Below are 19768 nucleotides of genomic sequence, written 5' to 3' on the forward strand. Positions count from 1 at the left end.
CACAGCTTTATGGTCTTTTTTTTTGCTTTGCGTCGCACTGACACAGATAGGTCTTATGGCGACGATGGGACAGGGAAGGGCTAGGGGTGGGAAGGAAGCGGCCGTGGCCTTAATTAAGGTACAGCCTGGTGTGAAAATGGGAAACCACAGAAAACCATTTTCAGGGCTGTCGACAGTGGGGTTCGAACCTTTATGGTCTTAAGGCTCTTTATATATATATCACCATTCTCCCATACCACTGTCAAGGGTCGCCTAACCACAAAAAAGTATACTTGAGTGAAAATCAATAAACTTCATTATTTAGAAATTACCAGAAAAATTATCTGCACTGCCATACACTTTGCATCCGCCAAGACACTAACGTCGTGGATATCCGCATCCGTGCAGGGTTCTGTTCATAATATTGTATCATTTCCCTTATTATCACTATGGATTGAATTTATACCATGCTGTACACAATTTTTGTTAGTTTTAGGTACATTATTGCACATATTCACATGGTTTCTTTGTGTGATAGATTTTGAAGCATAGCTGCGTACGCAGAGCAACACCGCTCAGCTCACACTAGTAGCCTGTCTCTGTATGAGATGTTCTCCTGCTTGATTTCTTACTTCTCACGCTTCAAACCTGTCATAACCTAGCAACATACATCTTTGTTGTAGAAAGTATATGTTGTATAAAATGCCGTATTATTAGCCTTCCTACAATCCTCAATACTGTATCATGCCGCGATAAACTTTGGCTGGCTTCCATTTCTTCTCACATGTGCACAGAGAAGTGGCGTGGTAGCACCATAGCCCTGTCGTGAGAAAACCGTAGCTTTGAAAATAACTCAGAGTGACATCTCTTGTTCAGGGTTGTTACCCACAGTGTAAGGATGATGATGATATTTGTTGTTTAAAGGGGCCTATAGCTAGGTCATCGGCCCCTAATGAAATGAATGGTGATAAAAAGATCATGAAACAAAAACAATCAGTGGATCTAATTCACAATACCTTAATTACTGTGATAATATGTATTATCTAAAGGGATTCAAAATCCAGGTTACCGGGCTGATGACCTTAGATGTTAGGCCCCTTTAAACAACAAGCATCAATCTAGGTTACCAGCCCCTCATAATGGTACCAATCAGCGGTAAAGCAGAACCGTGGTGTTCCTCCTATAGTGAAACTAATCACAGGTAACATAGACTCACAGTGTTTCTCGCATGGTGGTACTAATCCCAGGTAGTGTAGACCCATGGTATGTCGCACATAATGGCACCACTCACAGGTAACACAAACCCTTGGTGTTTGGTACATAAGGGCACCCCTCACAAGCAACGCAGACCCATGGTGATCCTCACATAGTGGGACAATCGCGTGCACCGGTATTCCTGTGGTGTTTCTCACGTGGTGGAATTAATCACAGGCCATGTATACTCATGGTTTCGCTCACATAATGGCACTCATCATAGGCAATGTAGACCCACAGTGTATCACACATTATGGTAATGTCCACAGGCAACACAATTCCATGGTGTTTCTCATATAATTGTACTACTCTCAGGCAACGCAGACCCATGGTTGTCCTCACATAGTAGTACTAATCAGGTGCCAGCCGACAGTACAGGCATAAGCCTGTTGAAATGCCGCTCAGGAAAATCAACATTAATTTAAATGAGGGAACCTGTATAAACTATGGACTTGGGTATTTTCAGAAAAAATGCGGGTAGAAGTACAGGCTTGGTAAGGAGAGTGTTAAATCATTAATCTCGGGGGGGGGGGGGGGGGGCAGGGTTCTTGTGTTAATCTTAACACACATCTTCATTTACATGCATCTCACTACAATAACCAGAGAAACACGCAATAGCACCACAACCCTCACATAGGGTTGTTGTTAGGAAGGGGATCCAGCTGTAAAACTGGAGCGGCCCCAGGTAATTGGGATAAGGGTAGGGAAAAGAAGGGACTTCGTTATCTTTTATTTTGAGGTAACAGCAAATGTGGTGGCTCTTTAGAAAGCCCCATTCTCTTCATTAAAATGGAGACACCAAACAAATTTTCAGTGTTCCGCATGGGCCGGTTGACATAGGATGAGGACAAACAAGAAGACACAAAAAGACAATCTCCATACTTGTTACCAGCTAGATCAGCTGGACCTATGTTCTTTAAAGAGGTGTTACTCCTCTATCATTCACCACCGAGCAGAGTGGTCCCATGTATTTAAAGCACTACGGCAGCCAAGCTGCATTTGGAAGATGCGTGGGTTTGATCCCCACTGCCAGCTCTCTTGAGAATGGTTTTCTGTGATTTCTGCTTTTGACGTGCAGGCAAATGCCAGGACAGTTCCTATTCATAAGCCACAGCAGATTCTTTCCACCTCCGTACCCAATTTCCACTCACCATCATTCATTTCATCTTCCTCTTTCAGCTGTCTCTGTGGATCAGTGGTAGTGTCGGCCTCTGGATCCCAAGATAGCGGGTTCAAACCTGGCGGATTTTTGAAGGGCAGAAGAAAGTCTATTGAACACTCCACGTCATATGATGATGGCATGAGAAAAATCTCTGGTAGTGACACGTTATTTGTTATTTCAATTTAATTGTAACAGTTGGTGTTTACCCGACAAAATCCATTAAAATTCAACCATAGATGGCCAAGAGAGATTCGGTTTACTCTGCCGTCTAGTAGGCCTAGTGTCAAACAGAACATCAAAAATGAAGACCAAGCAGCCAGATGGCATCAAATTAAAATGTCTGCAGATAGTAGCTGAGGCCATACAATTATTATTATTATTTCATCTTCATTAGCTCCCCAACTGAAGTTGGCACCTGGAAAGTCATCCAGCCGTAAATGCTTTCCATATAAATTCATCTCATCTCATCCTCTACCCCATATCAATAAAAGGGACAAAGTGGTAAACATACACTCCTCTATCACTCGCCTTTCTTTTTTTTTATTGTCCTAGTTTGTGACGGGCAGGGCACTGGCCTCACGCACCGCCTGGTAGATTGAAGAATCGATGATGATGATGATGATGATGATGATGATGATGATGATGATGATGACAAGGATTGGTTCTGTAATAGCAGCAACACTTTTGTTTGTAAGCAAGGAAATGAAATGTACATGCACCATGCGTGTGCCGTTTTGTAAAGAAGAGCATCGCCTGTAAGCTGATATTCTAAAGGTGAGTAGTCACGATGTTCTTGACAGAGGAACAGTGCAGTTGGATAAAGACTGAATGTGCCCACAGCAAAATCATCAAGGTCTTTGCAAGGCATGCGAGGAATTGGTGTTGTCTTACAAAACAGTGGCACAGTAGGTGACATCCTTTTGTTATCTTCTTAGCATTATTCCCACACAGTGGCAGGGTCTGCTTAGGTGATGTCCTTCAATAATGGACAGCAATGTAGGACCAACATTGCTTGGCAGCCTATATAGAGGATGTGCAGGTTGCTGGTGATGGATAAAAACCAGATAATTCAAGAGTTAACTGAAGGCTGTGTCCTGAAGGGCCACTTGGACATGAGGTAATGGGTTCTGCACAATTTGATGGAATTGTAGAAAAGGGAACGTACGTGGAGTGCTATGAATGTGAATGGAAGGCTTTTTCTGTGCTATAACCGAGTGAGTTAGCTGTGCGGTTTGGGTTGCATAGCACTGATCTTACATTGAGGAGATGGTAGGTTTGAATTCCAACGTTGACAGCCCTGAAGAAGGTTTTTCGTGTTTTCTCTTTTTACACTAGACAAGTACTTGTAAAGGTAAGGGTATATTCTGCCCGAAGGCAGGTCTGAACCTCTGCAGAGGTGTGCCTGAGCCGGAGTTTACATACGGTAGGGCGGCCCGTTCCTTTCCGCTCCTCCATTCCCTTGCCCCTCACAAAAAGCGTGTGGCAAACCATCCAGATTTCAACCCCGTCCAATGTTGCTTAACTTTGGAGATCTCACGGGATCCGGTGTTTCAACACGCCTACGGCCGTTGGCACAAGTGCTTGGGCTTACCTTAATTATGGCCACGGCCACTACCTTCCCCATCCTTGTGTCGCCAAAAACCTTTTTAATGTCTTGGTGCAACATAAAACCAGTAGAAAAAAAAATGTGCATATCATTATGCCGGATGAGACATGGGCCCCATTATAGAGCCAAAAATAAAATGTCAGTGGTTTGATTGTGTAATAAATGTTGCCAAAACAATACATTATGGGTCCATCTGAAACTTCTTTTTGATGTAATGGCAAGCAATTTTAACACTATCCCCAAAAAGAAGTGATGTCAATTCTGATGAACAACTGTGATAGCATCATCCTAATGCATACTGCACTCCAAGAATAGACCATGAATGCATATTATTACTGTCCAATTTTGGAACATAACCTGTGACCAGCATTATGAAAGAAGCAGTGACACTTTCTTCAAAATCCTCTCATTTTTTGCAGGACAATACTTGGGCGAGTGTGGTGCAACCGGTGGCAGATTTAGATGCTCGGTGGGGCTAAGACATACTCTACCATCCCTATATTCTCTGGACTTAAGCCCCTGTGATTTTGATTTGATTCAGTCTTAAATGAAATGCTTCTTAATTGTTCCAGATATTCTTTAGGTGGTAGACCTAAGTACACAGGCATTGGAACATGTGTACTAAGATTTCTGTTTTGCTAGTACCAGGTTCTACACAGTGCTGGTGACTACATTGAGACACTGTACAAGTTTCATGGAGGTATCTTTTTTTCAGAACTGGCAACTATTACAGGTTGTCTGCAATTATTATGGAATTCATCTCATGATTGCAGTCAAAGGGGAAGTTATTGTGTAACAGAGACATTATCACGAAAATATAATTTTCTACAGAAATGAAGGAAAGAAGAAAAATGTTCAGCCTTTCTGAGCATTGCCGCTTAACACTTCTTGTTTTAATGTTTATGGGTTGGCAAGAGTAGTTACTTGGTCCTTGCTTCTTTTTGCTACCCATAAGCGTTGTGAATGAAGGAGCTCTACTCAGCTTCTCCACTCTAAAACCTTAAAGTAATGTGGTATTTGCAGTATTAAGTGTACCCGACTAACTGTCCCTCAGAAAGAGGTTTTCAGTGTTGAGAGGAAAAATCGGACAGGATTGAGGCCTACATTATGCACATCTACAATGGAATTGCTCATAGTTTAGAAGACTAAGATATCATCACAGGGAGAAGAAAACCTACACTGAAAAGCAGCTGCTGGGTGCGAAAGAATGCTACACAGAACTGACAGGTAATGTACAAATGTTATTGTATAGTATGATATACTTTAGAATAGATTGCTGTTGGGAAGAGCAAATGGGTGTCATTGAGAAGGAAGGAGCATGCTTTGGACTTGACTTGAACATTTTCTGAGCCATGTCAGAGGTTGGCACCTCTGTCTTTTGTATCAGTTAAAAAAAAAAAAAAAGAAGAAGTTGATGGCATGTGGCTTCCTGAGAGGCCTGGTGCAGGTTTTTTGAGTTGAGGTCATGTAGGCGACCTGCATTTCTGTGAGAAAAATGAGGCCCTTCCTACGATGCATTCTAATACTGAAGATTACACACATTCCCAGTCCCCAAGCCATCGGAATTAAACAAATTTGTCCCTTAATAGAATATAAACTTCCAGATCCATCTATTCATTTCTTCATTAGACCATTCATATTCAAATGGTCATAATTAGAGTCCAGAGTTTTAGCCAGTAATAGGTTAGAATGCAAACTTCCCGAAGCTAGTAACAAGTATAGAAGTATAGTCTACCCGACAAAATAGTTATGTTATGAGTAGGGCCTGGATTCTTAAAAATACATATGCAAATACATATTTTGTACGTTAGCGCATATTTTGAATGTTAGTGCGTACATAGATGTATTTTTCTCTTATATGTGATCGATTATCTGAGATTTCTGAATGAAATAAAAAATATAATGAACTCTGTATATGTTTTACATCCCTTGGCAACACGAGAAGCCTTCCTTGATCAAGAACAGTGCTTTCAGTGTTGCAGACGGATAATGACCCTTTTCACAACAGCTATTTCCTTCTTCCTGACATTTCAATCCATAAGCAACTACATAAATAGAATCAGGCAGTCTTTGCCAAAAAAATGTTCCAAGCAATTGGTGCCAGTGTACAAGTATTGCCCAGTTACGCGTGTTGACATAGAACGATCATTTTCAGCATATAAATTAATTCTGCCCAACAACAGAAAGTCATTGACCCCTGAAAACATTGAAAAACTGTTAATAACCTACTGCCATGAATCATTTTACAAGGAATGAAACATGTTTATCAATTTTACACTGAGGTAAAATTAAATAATGCATTTGGTAAGTATATTTTGTTTTATTTTTAGTGCATATTTTCAAAATTTTTAGTGCATACATGCATGCATATTTTTGGAGTTTTTAGTGCATATGAATCCGGGCCCTAATTATGAGTATTGCATAAACATTAGGGGTATGGCACATCAGAATTTATGTTACTCTTGCTACATAATGGAAGAACGGACTAGAGTACACTTCCTAATAATCAAGTTAATTTGCAATCTAACCTATTAGTGCCTAAAAATCTGGAGTCTAGTCGTTATATAAACTAGAACAAGTTTTGGCTCATACCAAGCATCTTCAGCTAGAAAAATTCAATTACTCTTGAAATGTTTACAAATTAGTAGCCATTTAATTGGCATGTTATAGTACTGAATGCATATTAAAATATTATAAAAAGTAAAAATATATGTGAATAAATGTAATTAATTAAAAGTCTTTAAAATAATCTCTCATTATTAGATGAATATTTGTGACACTACCTGTTGATGAATTGATTTGGATTTTAAAAAGTTGGGTTTTTTTGCTAATGGCTTTACGTTGCACCAACACAGATAGGTCTTATGGCAATGATGGGATAGGAAAGGGCTAGGAGTTGGAAGGAAGTGGCCATGGCCTTAATTAAGGTACAGCCTCAGAATTTGCCTGGTGTGAAAATGGGAAACAATGGAAAACCATCTTCAGGGCTGCCGACAGCGGGATTAGAACCCACTATCTCCCGGATGCAAGCTTACAGCTGCGCGCTCCTAACCACATGACCAACTTGCCTGGTAAATGTTAAAGGTTAATGGTTGCTGGAAGCTGTCACATTGTAGAATGTTCATCTATACTGATATTAGATCTGAGAACCTTATTGTCAGTAAGGAAGCCTGTGAATTTTTTGTTGTCAGTGAAATTGGGTAGGCAGACAACAGTTTTACTTGATAACTAGAACTCGGCAACTCCAAAATGAAACCCCCCAAGAAATGCAAACACTGAACAACCCCCTCCTGCCCTTCTGTTTTCCCGGTCATGCAAAACCAATAGCTTTCTAATCTGTGGAAAAGTGTGTTTCTTCATGAACAAATCGAAGTGAAGATGGCTCAAGTGTTGAATATGCCCACAGATCAGTTTTTGCCTAGCCCTCACAGGAGACGTTTCTGTAGCCCATTGAAGTGCTGAAGCTCCGTACTTTGTCTGTCACTGCGCACGGCTTGGCTACACTGAGGCCTCGATTGCCAGTGTTGCCGGTTTTGGCACATTGAGTGTTGCACTGTTCTGAATGCGAGATATTTTGCTGATCTTTATTTAAATATATACTATTATTAAAATGTTTTCATTCATCCCCTGAAGGGAGTGGCGTGCCTCTTAGATGGTAACGTCTTCTCTCAGGCCAGGAGATTTGTTACGGTGAAGGAGATTCATGGAGAAGGTGAGAGGGTTGGCGGCCGTGGCCTATACTAGGAACTGTCCCGGCATTCGCCTTAGGGCAGGAGAACGGAAAACCATTCTCAGGACAGCCGACAGTTGGGGCCAGCCGTGAGGTCCAGCCCTGTCCAGTCTCCCGGATGCAGAGGCGTAGAACCACGGACCAGCCATGGCCACTTGAGGGCCGAGACCTACTCTGTATCTACCAACCTTGCATATATTCTATCCTATCAGAAATATATTATCTCCATTTGTTAAGTAATGGCAAGTGCTAAAAGCAAAGTTGTTCATAGTAAGGTAGAGAGATAGCAACAGCACGTTCACTGTCTACTGTCTTGTACCCGTCCTGCTCTGTCTGTCGCACCAGCTGACGGAAATAGCGCTTATATAGCTTGGATCCCAGGGTCTTACTTCAACTTCTTGTGCTATACAATGACAGGGGCTGGAAATCACAATGTGTGTGTTTTCTTTTTTCCTACACTTCACACATCAAGACTGTAGATCCGTCAAGATGGTCCCTCAGTAAGTGTTGAAGTTCACCCTCCTGATAAAGCCAAGGCCGGGCTGAGTGGCTCAGACGGTTAAGGCGCTGGCCTTCTGACCCCAACTTGGCAGGTTCGATCCTGGCTCAGTCCGGTGGTATTTGAAGGTGCTCAGATATGTCAGCCTCGTGTCGGTAGATTTACTGGCACGTAAAAGAACTCCTGCGGGACTAAATTCCGGCACCTCGGCGTCTCCGAAAACCGTAAAAGAGTAGTTAGTGGGACATAAAACAGATAACATTAAAAAAATTATTATTGATAAAGCCAAGAAGCAGAAATGAGGTCACTGGAGTCTGAGAAGAAACAGATGTGGAAGAACTGTATTTTTTAAACATTTTTTTATTCCTCCCTCTTCTCACACTGAACTGTCATTGTGTTTTTCCTGTTATTTGTTTGGGTCTTTCTATATAAAGAGGAAATCTTATCAAATAAAACAGGACCTTGAACATGTGGTCTTCTGAGGCAACAGACCTAAAAGAAATGAATTAAGAAGTGGACAGCACTCCTTTACCACAACTGGGCAATTGAAGACAAATCATGATATAAATAATATTAGAACCAGTGTATACTTCTCTTTACCAGGAAAAAGAAAGGCCCTGGAAAAGTCAAGGGGCATTGTAGTTGGTGGAGAACCAATCAAGACTATAAAATATGCAGAGATGTGACAGTATTAGCAGAATCAGTAAAAGATCTGCAAGTCATGTTGGAAAAAATTGAGAGAGTGGGCAAGGAGTTTGGAATGAAGATCAACATTGGAAAGACTAAGGTGACGAGAATAGGAAAAGAGGAGATAGCTGTTAATATAACATTAGAGGGAAAGAAATTGGAACAAGTGAAGTCATTCAGATATTTGGGAAGTTTTTTAACGTGGAATAGAAGCTGTACAGAAGAAGTAAGAAGCAGAATATCTATTGGAAAAGAAGCTTTCAGAAAGGTGAGAGGTATTTTGACATCTAAGCCAAGCCCTACTGATTTAAGAAAGAGGTTCGCAAAGTGTTTGTGGAGTGTGGTGTTATATGGAGCTAAAACATGAAAATTAAGAAAGAAACAAAGTATTTGGAAAGTTTTGAAACATGGTTGTGGAGAAAAATGGAAAAAGTTGTAACGGTTCAAATCCCGTTACAAGATAATATCTGTATTATTATTATTATTATTATTATTATTATTATTATTATTATTATTATTATTATTATTATTATTATTATTATGCCCGTATTATTATTATTATTTTATCTGTGAGATTACTATTATTTTGTTATAATTCTTATTCAATTCAATTTTGCAAAGCTTGTCGCTTGCAGGATTGTACTTAGATGTATGCATATATACGTGTGTGTAAAATAACACTCAATACATGTACAGTGAGAATTGTTATATGTCAGATGTTGGATATGGCATCGTTACATTGTGCAATAATGCTGGCGATTCTGCCAAGTCATCGCCACGTCATGGCTACGTCATCGTGCTCACGGTTTGAGGCGTTGTGGGAGTATGTCATTGTTATTTCTGGAGATTACGTAGCTGTGTCAACCAACGTCTATGAAAGGTGGATGCATATTGTAGCGTCAGTCATTATTTAAATGGAAGCTGAACAGTGAAGAAGTCTACTAGATGAAGAGGCCTCAGTCGGTCAGTCAACGAGTGTGAACGAGAGATGGAGAAGACTCAGTGAGCCATTAATCATTGGTCATTGAGAGAGTGAGGCCAAAGTTAGTTGGTCGGTTACTAAATAATAATAATAATAATCGTATGGCCTCAGCTACCGTTTGCAGACATTTCGATTTGACGCCATCTGGCTGTCTGCTCGTCAATTTCGATGTTCCGGTTTACTCTGTCTGCCATCTAGCGGACCTAGAGTAAACCGGATCTCTCTTGGGCGTCTATGGCTGAGATTTAATTAATTTTGTCGGGTAAATACCAAATGTATCACCAGAGATCTTTTACATGCCGACATCGTACGACATGGAGTGTCGAATGGACTTTTTTCCGCCCTTCAAAAATCCGACTACCTCTGCCGGGTTTGAACCCGCTATCTTGGGATCCGGAGGCCGACACTCTACCACGGCTCCACAGAGGTTACTTAGTTGAAGACATGGACGCAAGGGCTTACCATGGAGTCAGAGAGGGATACCACCTGCTATGAGGTAATACCATATTGACTTACAAAGAAGTCAGATGATATGGAGAAGAAGCAGTCACAAGGATGTATCACCAAGTTAGGCGTGACACATCTACAGTAAACACCAGATCAAAGGAATACGTCGTAATTACACTCAAAGTGTTGAAGGTACAGTCAAGTGAATCAGTGAGGGAAATCATCATCATCATCATCATCTGTTTACCCTCCAGGTTCGGTTTTTCCCTCGGACTCAGCGAGGGATCCCACCTCTACCGCCTCAAGGGCAGTGTCCTGGAGCTTCAGACTCTTAGTCGGGGATACAACTGGGGAGAATGACCAGTACCTCGCCCGGGCGGCCTCACCTGCTAAGCTGAACAGGGGCCTTGTGGAGGGATGGGAAGATTGGAAGGGATAGGCAAGGAGGAGGGAAGGAAGCGGCCGTGGCCTTTGGTTGGGTACCATCCCGGCATTCGCCTGGAGGAGAAGTGGGAAACCACGGAAAACCACTTCGAGGATGGCTGAGGTGGGAATCGAACCCACCTCTACTCAGTTGACCTCACGAGGCTGAGTGGACCCCGTTCCAGCCCTCGTACCACTTTTCAAATTTCGTGGCAGAGCCGGGAATCGAACCCGGACCTCCGGGGGTGGCAGCTAATCACGCTAACCACTACACCACTGAGGCGGACAGTGAGGGAAATATTTCGTATAAATTGTTAAATGTCCGGTCAAGAAGAATTCAAATTCATGCCTAGTTTCTTTCATAATTTCATATTCTCATCTGTTTTATCGCAACAAGACTCACTATTTTTTATATATATTATTTAAAGAATATATTTTGTTCTATCAAACGAATTCATAGTTTTATTTCAATGACAGTAAAATATCTTAACCTCAAAATTAATGGGGAAACCGAACGCCAATCTCCTTTTCCCAGAACTTATATGATATGTTGTCAAAAGTAAGCTTGTTACCCCACACCCTTTTAGTATTAAAAAGTCTCAAAGTGAAGTGAACAGATAAAGTGCTATGAAAAATAGGAGAGAAGAAACACTTGATAAAAATGATAAGGAAGAGGAAAATGTGCTGATTGGGTAACATACTATGTAGAAATTGTCTTCAACAGACGGTTATGGAGAGAAAAAAAGATGGAGGAGGAGGAAGGTTTGGAATGTTAACAGATGTCGGACTAGGGAGAAGCTATGAACAACTGAAACAAGATGCTCAGGACAGAGAATCATGGTGGATGTCCAGTTGATGCCTGTCTCAAGACAGAAGAAGTATACCTTCATAATTTGCAAAGATATCCAGTGGCCAGATCAACTTCATAGATGATTGGGAGAAAGGATTCAGTTAACATGTCATCATCCTTAGTTGATGAATAATAAAATGTCTATGTGTACATTGTCTGTTTGGTTCTTTGTGTCTCCATTAGGAGAACTCCAAGTGACTTCCTTGTAATTTTCTTTGGCGTCAGGTGCTTTCGATACTCGTATTACTGCCCATTGCAAAATCAATCAATCAAATCAAACAAATTCTGTTATCATTGGAGACCTCATGTTTTCTGAAAAGCAATCTCGTTTCCTACTTTAGCATTGAAGTAACCCATGATCACTTGCTACCTTGCTACCTGTGCTAGTTCCTGCTCCAGTTGCTCATACAAGAGGTCCTTTTCCATCTCCTCAGCTTCCTCTGCTGGTGCATAAACATATACAAGGGTTGAGGCGTAAGTCATTGCAACTACTTTTTTCCTCACAAATGCGGGCTCTACCAGACAAATGGAATTATACAGATGAGAGTGGAGAGCGTATGGTGCTGGATGAAATCCATAGATTATATAATGTTTATTCTCAGAGAGTAAAGTAACCGTCGAACAGTAAATCTTCAAAGCAGTCCCCTAGATTGTCTACTGCATGGTGACAGTAATGCGGAGACGTCGGCTCACCACGTGTGAATTTTGCAATTTCATGTTTCTCAGCGTTGATAATGTCCTCTCATGTTCCAAACCACGTCCCATGCGATAGTTTGGGGATGAGGTCAAAATTGCACGGAGGCAGGTCTGGCGAGTATGATTGATGTTTCCATGCCCGTCCGTGAAGTTATCTCGTCACATCCATTCTGCACGGAGCCTGACTCACTACTGCAGTCTCATCGCCCTGTGCGTGGTACCGGTCCAATGCACTGCCATCTTGTGCTATGTCCGTGTACTATGAGTGTTGTGATTTCCAGGACATGTGACCATTGTGAATGTGTAAGAAAAATTGTTGCAATAACTTAGGCCCCAACATTCGTATAAATATATATAGGCCATATATTGAAGCAGCAAGCTTTTAGTTCTACTTTACACATCCTCTCATTAACAGATTTGAAGTTCAATATGACTGACTGCCTTATGCATATCAGCGATAATCAGCCACCTTGCACTCTATCCCCACAGCTATAAAACATCATATTTTCTCCAGTGGTCATAATTCCTCTTCCTTTCCCTTTCAACTCTTGGATTGGATTTTTGTTAAGAGTACAGTATTGTTTTTTGTTTACTATTCTTTATTTTAGTGATTTAGACATAGAGCAAAGCTTTCTGCTGTACTGTACATATTTCTACTGCACATACTAAACCTCAGTATTGAACTTCAAGGCAAATTGGGTGAGAAAATAGCTAACAGACTTTTTATATGCAGTTAATTGCATTTAATCAATTTATCCAGACAAAACCGGGTACTACTGTCCCATCCTATCGCCCTTCGAAAAGTAAGGTAAAAGTGAAATGTTCTTGTGGAAAAAGCTGTAAAAATAAAATGCACATATGAAGCAACAGCTAAATAACAAAATCAAGCACATATAAAAATCATAGCGAATTTCTGTATCAGTACAAGTAATGTCGTGATATATCGCTGCACACCGCAGTATCAAAATCATCAGTAACAGGTGCTATAGAGCACAGTACAAGAATATTTAAAAAAAACATACACATGACTTGTCTTCAACAGAGATAAGCTGCCGGCGATGTACAGCATAACGGATTATGCGTTATATGTACCTAACCAGAGCAACTCTCAAAAGAAAAATTATGCAAGGCAACAAAGTGATGGCTGTTCCCACCATTGTGCTTCCTCCCGGCGAATGTATTTTTGAAATAGATAAGGTTAAGTAATTATTTAGTAACTCACGGGAAAAGAAAAATCTCATCCTTTCTCTTTCTTAATACAATATAAATTGCATTATAATTTTCCGTAATCACGAGGAATTATGGCTGTCCAAGAGGGGGTGTATTCATTCCTTGTAGGTCCATAAGAGCAGTACTGTTTTCTTAACATGTCATGATCTCTAGTTTTTTTATTTTTTAAAATTTTTATTTAAATGCTATTTGTTCGGTGCGTTGACCTATAGAGATCTTTTGCCCCTACTTGCACCATGTGATATGAACCTGCGTGTAATTTGAATGGAGGAAGTGTAGAGTGTTGAATGTGAGGAAAGGAACGTTAAAGACGACGCAAAGACCCAGTCCCCAGGCCAGGGATATTAATCATTTACAGTTAAAACCCCTGACCCAGCCGGGAATTGAACGCGGGGCCGCCGGGTGACAGGCGGATGCATTGCCCCCTACACCGTGGGGCCAGACATGATCTCTAGTTAGTATCTAACAGAGTCCAGGATATTACACAATGGATATATTTTAGGTCCACTTCCACAGGAGGGGACTGTTTTAAGCTCATAATTTAACTTGATAATTATGTTAAGTACCAAACATACTGACCAGGAAGATCCCAAAGATATAATATGGAGGATAGATACACAGAAATCCTGATTAGCATAATGAACCACATAAATGATTAAAGATAAGGAAGTAGGATATAAACACACAAAAAGGACAAACATAATGGCAGGTTAGTAGGGACACAAGAACCACCAGAAAGGATACATAGGGCTAACATTCAAGGACAAATTCCACATCTTTATCCACTATCATCTTCATAGATGGACTCTCCCATTATCAATATCAGTTTTATCAGATTTCTTTCCTTTCAGCCCCCATCCAGTATCAGGGTGGGAATGCACAATTCCTGTGGGGATCATTCTTGAGAATTGCTTTCTTGATTATTCTTTAGTGTGTTAAATGTCTCCTTCCTAGCTCTACCTGTCCTTAGTAATATAGCTTCATACTCAAGTTAGTTTTATTAGTTTAACCTAGAACACCACAATGAAGTCTGAGAAATCTGATGTGACATACATCATTGCACATCTTTCTTACTTTTGTTCACCCATGTAAATTAGGCCAGTACCTCACTCTATGTGCAACAACAAGACCTTCCAATCCTTTCCAACCTGTTAGTTGCAAGGGGCATTCTGATGACAAACAAATACAGGTCAGGCTCCCAGAAACCCCTGTGTGGTATTCATGCTTATGTTTCCCTCATGCATCAGTAATTTCCTTTTGCAGTTGTAACCGTACAACAGGGTTACAGATTCCATTCAGTATTTATTATTATTATTATTATTATTATTATTATTATTATTATTATTATTATTATTATTAACCCGATTCATGAGATTTTATATTCTGTTTCTCATCATTTAGACTGTAATAATTAGGTATCCACACATATTATTGTATTTAATCATAGGTTAAGTGAAATATGTTTGTAATTATGCTGTATATTAGTAAGTGAGATTTGTTGGTTTGATATAGTCATTCTATGGCTTGTAACTCTATCCAGATGTGTTGGCAGAGTATTTTGCAATCGAAGCTATGTTTAACTGAGAATGTTATGTGCAAGTAGGTTTTCCGATGACCCATGCAGCATAGTCAACTGTAATCCGCTTGGGTACGCTTATACGACACATGACTGATGACATCAATGCGTGGGCACGTGATTGCGACCAAGTGTCAGTATTCGCCAGCTACTGTATGTTGAGGTGGAAGGGATGAACAGAGAGTAGGGAGATGAGTCGTCATCACGAGGTTATAAAAGTCGATGCAACGGTGGTGAGAGGTATCAGATCATATGTATCAGTCAGATGTATCAAATGGAAGAAGTGGTCTTAGAGTGATGGTCAGAGCTAAGAGTTGTGTTTGAAGAAGTCTTGTAATAATCGAGGTCTACAAGTGGTGGTTGTATCTGAGCAGAGACGGGTGCTATGCTGATAAAGAAACATCATCTTCTTGTGAGGATGGACTTCACAAGATGTTTCAATAATATTTTCCTATTTCTTATAATATATTGAGTGGACGTAATTACATTGGAGTTCCCTACACGTGTACATGGTATGCAGGCCAACTCCTTGTTATATAAGAAGATAACAGCAGACGGCTCCCGACTTCAGCTCATAGGTTTTCCCAAGAATTTCAAGTTCAACTGCGGTGTATGCAGACATCAGGTAATGAAAGCATCAGACATGTTATGCATTCATAACATGAAGAAGAATGTAATAAGCGGCGATATCACATCTCACTTCAAGTTCATGCCAATAGCTTTTTTTGTTTAGATTAAATTTTCTTCTTAATATTACCGCAAATCTCACTATATATATTTTTTGTTAAATTAAAAGACGTCAATGCTTGTTCATTGTGACGTAAATTATAGTCATAAACTCGGTTTTATTTTAATTATAATAAGTGGTTCCAGTTCCACGTACAATCCTCAATTGTGGAAATGCAAAAGTAATTTAATATTGTCCTGATCCATATCCCTGTATATTGCCAGATATGTGAGTTTATCACCTCACGCCTTGAGATAATTGATATAAGAGGTATGCTCTACCAAATTTTGTTGTTTTTATTTAAAAAGCAACTGGCGCTCAAACAAATGTTATGTATATTGTGTGAAGGAGATGAAGGTATAAGAGTAGTGGTTGGAGGAGCCACAACGAGTCGCCAGCAACGTGGGACTTGAAAGGTTCAGAAAAAGTGATTCTGAATGGCAATATACATGGATCAGTTCTTTTAATGAGTATGCACATGTTAAATTCACCGAGTAATGTTAGGAAGGTCATTTTGTTGAAGTTTGTATTTAAGGGGTAATGTCAGAGGAAGTGCAAGGGGAAATAGCTTTGAGATCGCGAAAAATTAGTAGGAAACCGAAGATGGACAAGGATAGCAATATGCAGTCAGGTGATGAGGCTGATGTTATTGTGTCCAAGGAAATCCAAGGTGGTAACATGAATAGGAAGTTGGTGATTAAGATGGGACCTGCTGAAAGTCAGAAAATAGTAGAGACTGAGGAAAACACTGTCACGCAAGATCAAAGTAAAGGGGTGATTGACCTTGGTTTATTTAATTTGCTGATGTCCAAAATGACTGAGCAGAATAATATCATTAGTGAGAAAATTGAATCTCAGAGTAATATTATGAGTGAGAAAATTGAATCTCAGAATAATATTATGAGTGAGAAAATTGAAGCGGTCATTAGTGAAGAAATTGAAGCTCAGAGTAATGCCATGAATAGTATTAATAAGAAGATTGATGATGTTAGTAATAAGATAGATCATAAGGTGTTAGAAATAAGTAAGCAAATTAATAATTTAGAAAGTAAGGTAAATAGGGAGTGTAGTGACATCAGAGCTGAGATGGAATTGGGTCGGAGCAATCTCCATATGGAAATAGAGCAAATTAGTGAGACATGCATCAAACAGATTGATGAATTAGGCGCCAAGATAGAGTCTTATAAAGGAGAAATCAATAAGTTAGTAGAAGAAAGGTTTGAAAAGATAACCAATACAGTGGGGCAAGAAACTAGGAAATGTATTAGTAGGGTAGAACATGTGGAAAGAAAACTTGGAGAAGTAGGTGATCTAGAGAGTGAACAAAAGTCATTATCACAGAAGGTGAGAGAATCGGAAGAAAAATTACAGGAGAAATTAAGAAAAATTGAAGAAAAGGCTGAGGAAACATTGGAAGAAAACTTTCTGAGTTGCCAGAGAATACTCCAGAAAGAAGTGCATGATAGTAGAAATGTACGTGGAATAATTGTAAATAATGGTTTAATTACTAGAGATCATGATATACCTAAGTTTTCTGGGAAAGAATTCAACCCGATGGAATTTATGAATTATTTTAGTAGAGAAGAAATTTGCTGTCCAATTAAGAGACAATATTATTAGCTGGGAAACTATATTGGAGATCTTAGCTAATGCCTTCGTAGGAGAGACTAAGTCTTGGTTTCAGGTATATAAAAGCTCGATGTCTAATCTAACTGAATTTAAGGGAAAATTCATAGCTAAATTTTGGAGTGAAGGTGTTCAGAGTAGAGAGAGAGAGAGAGAGAGTAATGTTTGGCAGGTATAATTCTAACGAGGGTGTTAGAATGACAGAATATTTTTTGGCTCATGTTTTGGTGTAGAGAAATTTAGAATGTATTGGACCTGAGGCTGATATAGTTAGACTTATGGCTAAGCAATATCCCGATAGATAAGAGAAGCTGTTTGTATGCAAAGAGTGGAGACTATTGAGGAAATGGAGATTTTGTTGGAAAGTTTTGATGCTTTAGGTAGTAGCTGCTATAATAGTAGGACACTAAATAGGAATGTAGAAGGAAGGGGTAACCAATCTAATAATCAGGACAGGCCTATGAATAATCGTAACTACAGAAGAGAATATCAGGAGAGACCTAATAATAATTTCCACAGGGAGAGAAATTATCAAAATAGTTCGGAACATTTCAGGACTGGGAGGCGTGATTATGGAAATCAACCAGAAGCTGGGAGGTGGGAGAATACAGGCCATAATAATAATGAAGCTAGAGGAAATAGGCAACAGGGGAGGCCGACTGAGGTGTGTAACCAACAAGTCGTAACCGAACCAAGTAATTTAAACGCGCAACGGACTGTATAAACAGGTCACTGAGACAGTCTGTAAATGGTGAGTTCACGTATAAGGTAGATAAGTATGTTAATGTCGACCAGCCTATAGTTGTAAGTGAACATGATTGTGACCTAAGTAGCAATAATTCAAATGTTTTAAGTGACGACTTAATCGTAGACAATAAATTTTATAAGTGTAATTTAAATTTAGATATAAGGCAAGATTTGTTAAGTGATCTTATATTATGTAATGAGGGTAATTTAAGTAGTGTTTCTGTTACACCGACGATTGAACTGCTGATATGGGGCAGAAAAGTTAAGATTTTGTTGGACTCTGGTAGTGAGAAGTCGTGTGTAAATTCCAAGCTGTATGAGGAAGTTTTGAGAGAGAAGTATGATGTAGCGGAAATTCCAGTGAGGAATACGTTCATCGTAACAGCTGTTGGAAACAAGTCTCAAAGGGTGAATAAACAAATAGCTGTCCCCATTAACATAAGTGGAGAATGTATTTTCCAACCATGCTTAGTTGTGCCTAATTTAGTTTATGCCGTTATTTTAGGTACCGACTGGTTAACGTGTCACAAGGCTAAATTAAATTTTGATCTGTGTAATGTCAATCTTATTTGGGGAAAGAGTAGCAGGGAAGTCAGGTTACCATATGATGTTTTGTCAGAAATTAGTGCGAATAAAGTGTGTTCTAGTACGGAAGGGTCTTGTGAAATTCCTAATATTAGGAAAAATATTGATGTCTGCCATGTGTCTATACAGAAAGATTCTAGAGATGAATTGTATGAGACAGTGGAGAAATGTAATTTAGCGGAAAGTCAGGACGAATTGTGTGAATTGTTGATATCACATTGTGATGTTTTTAGTGACCGGCCTGGTAGAACACATCTTTACGAACACAAATTTATGTTCATGATAACTTTTGTAGGATTACATTGGATGAATTTGAGCTTGGTGACAAGGTTTTACTCAGAGTGCCACTCCCGTCATCAGCAGAAGCTGGTCAATTTTCTAAGTTTTTCTTGTTATATCAGGGATACTTCACCGTAGTGAAATGGAGTGGGAAATGTGCTTATTCATTAGAAGACAAGGAAGGAAATATCGTAGGCACATACAATATAAGAAATCTTAAGAAATATATCATGTGAGTTTGTTGATTAATTCTCATTACTATGTTAATTCACCATGTTTTATGAAGCTGGCATTGTGAACAGGACTTCAGTGAAATTAGCGTGTGTTGTGAAAATATGTGAAGCACGGCGGTGCAATAAACTCCAGTGCTTGGAGAAAGTTTATATAATGAAATGTCTTCGAGAATTACTTTTGGACACTAAATGAACGTTTGAAACGACAGAAGTGAGAAAGAAATGTGATCTCTGTATGTAAATAATACTGTATTATCAAAGAGAAAATGATAATTGATCAATGTTTTATATGTGTAACAACGAACATCCGGATGGATGATACTATGTACCCAGTTTGAAAGGGCATTTTTATACATGTATCTATGGTGTACTCGATTTCAGGTGATTATGTATATATTTCATGAATCAATCGATTCATTTAATCGATTATTTCATGAGGGAGGCATTCTG

Source organism: Anabrus simplex, chromosome 1 (assembly GCF_040414725.1).
Source record: "Anabrus simplex isolate iqAnaSimp1 chromosome 1, ASM4041472v1, whole genome shotgun sequence".
Classification (NCBI taxonomy): Eukaryota; Metazoa; Arthropoda; class Insecta; order Orthoptera; family Tettigoniidae; genus Anabrus; species Anabrus simplex.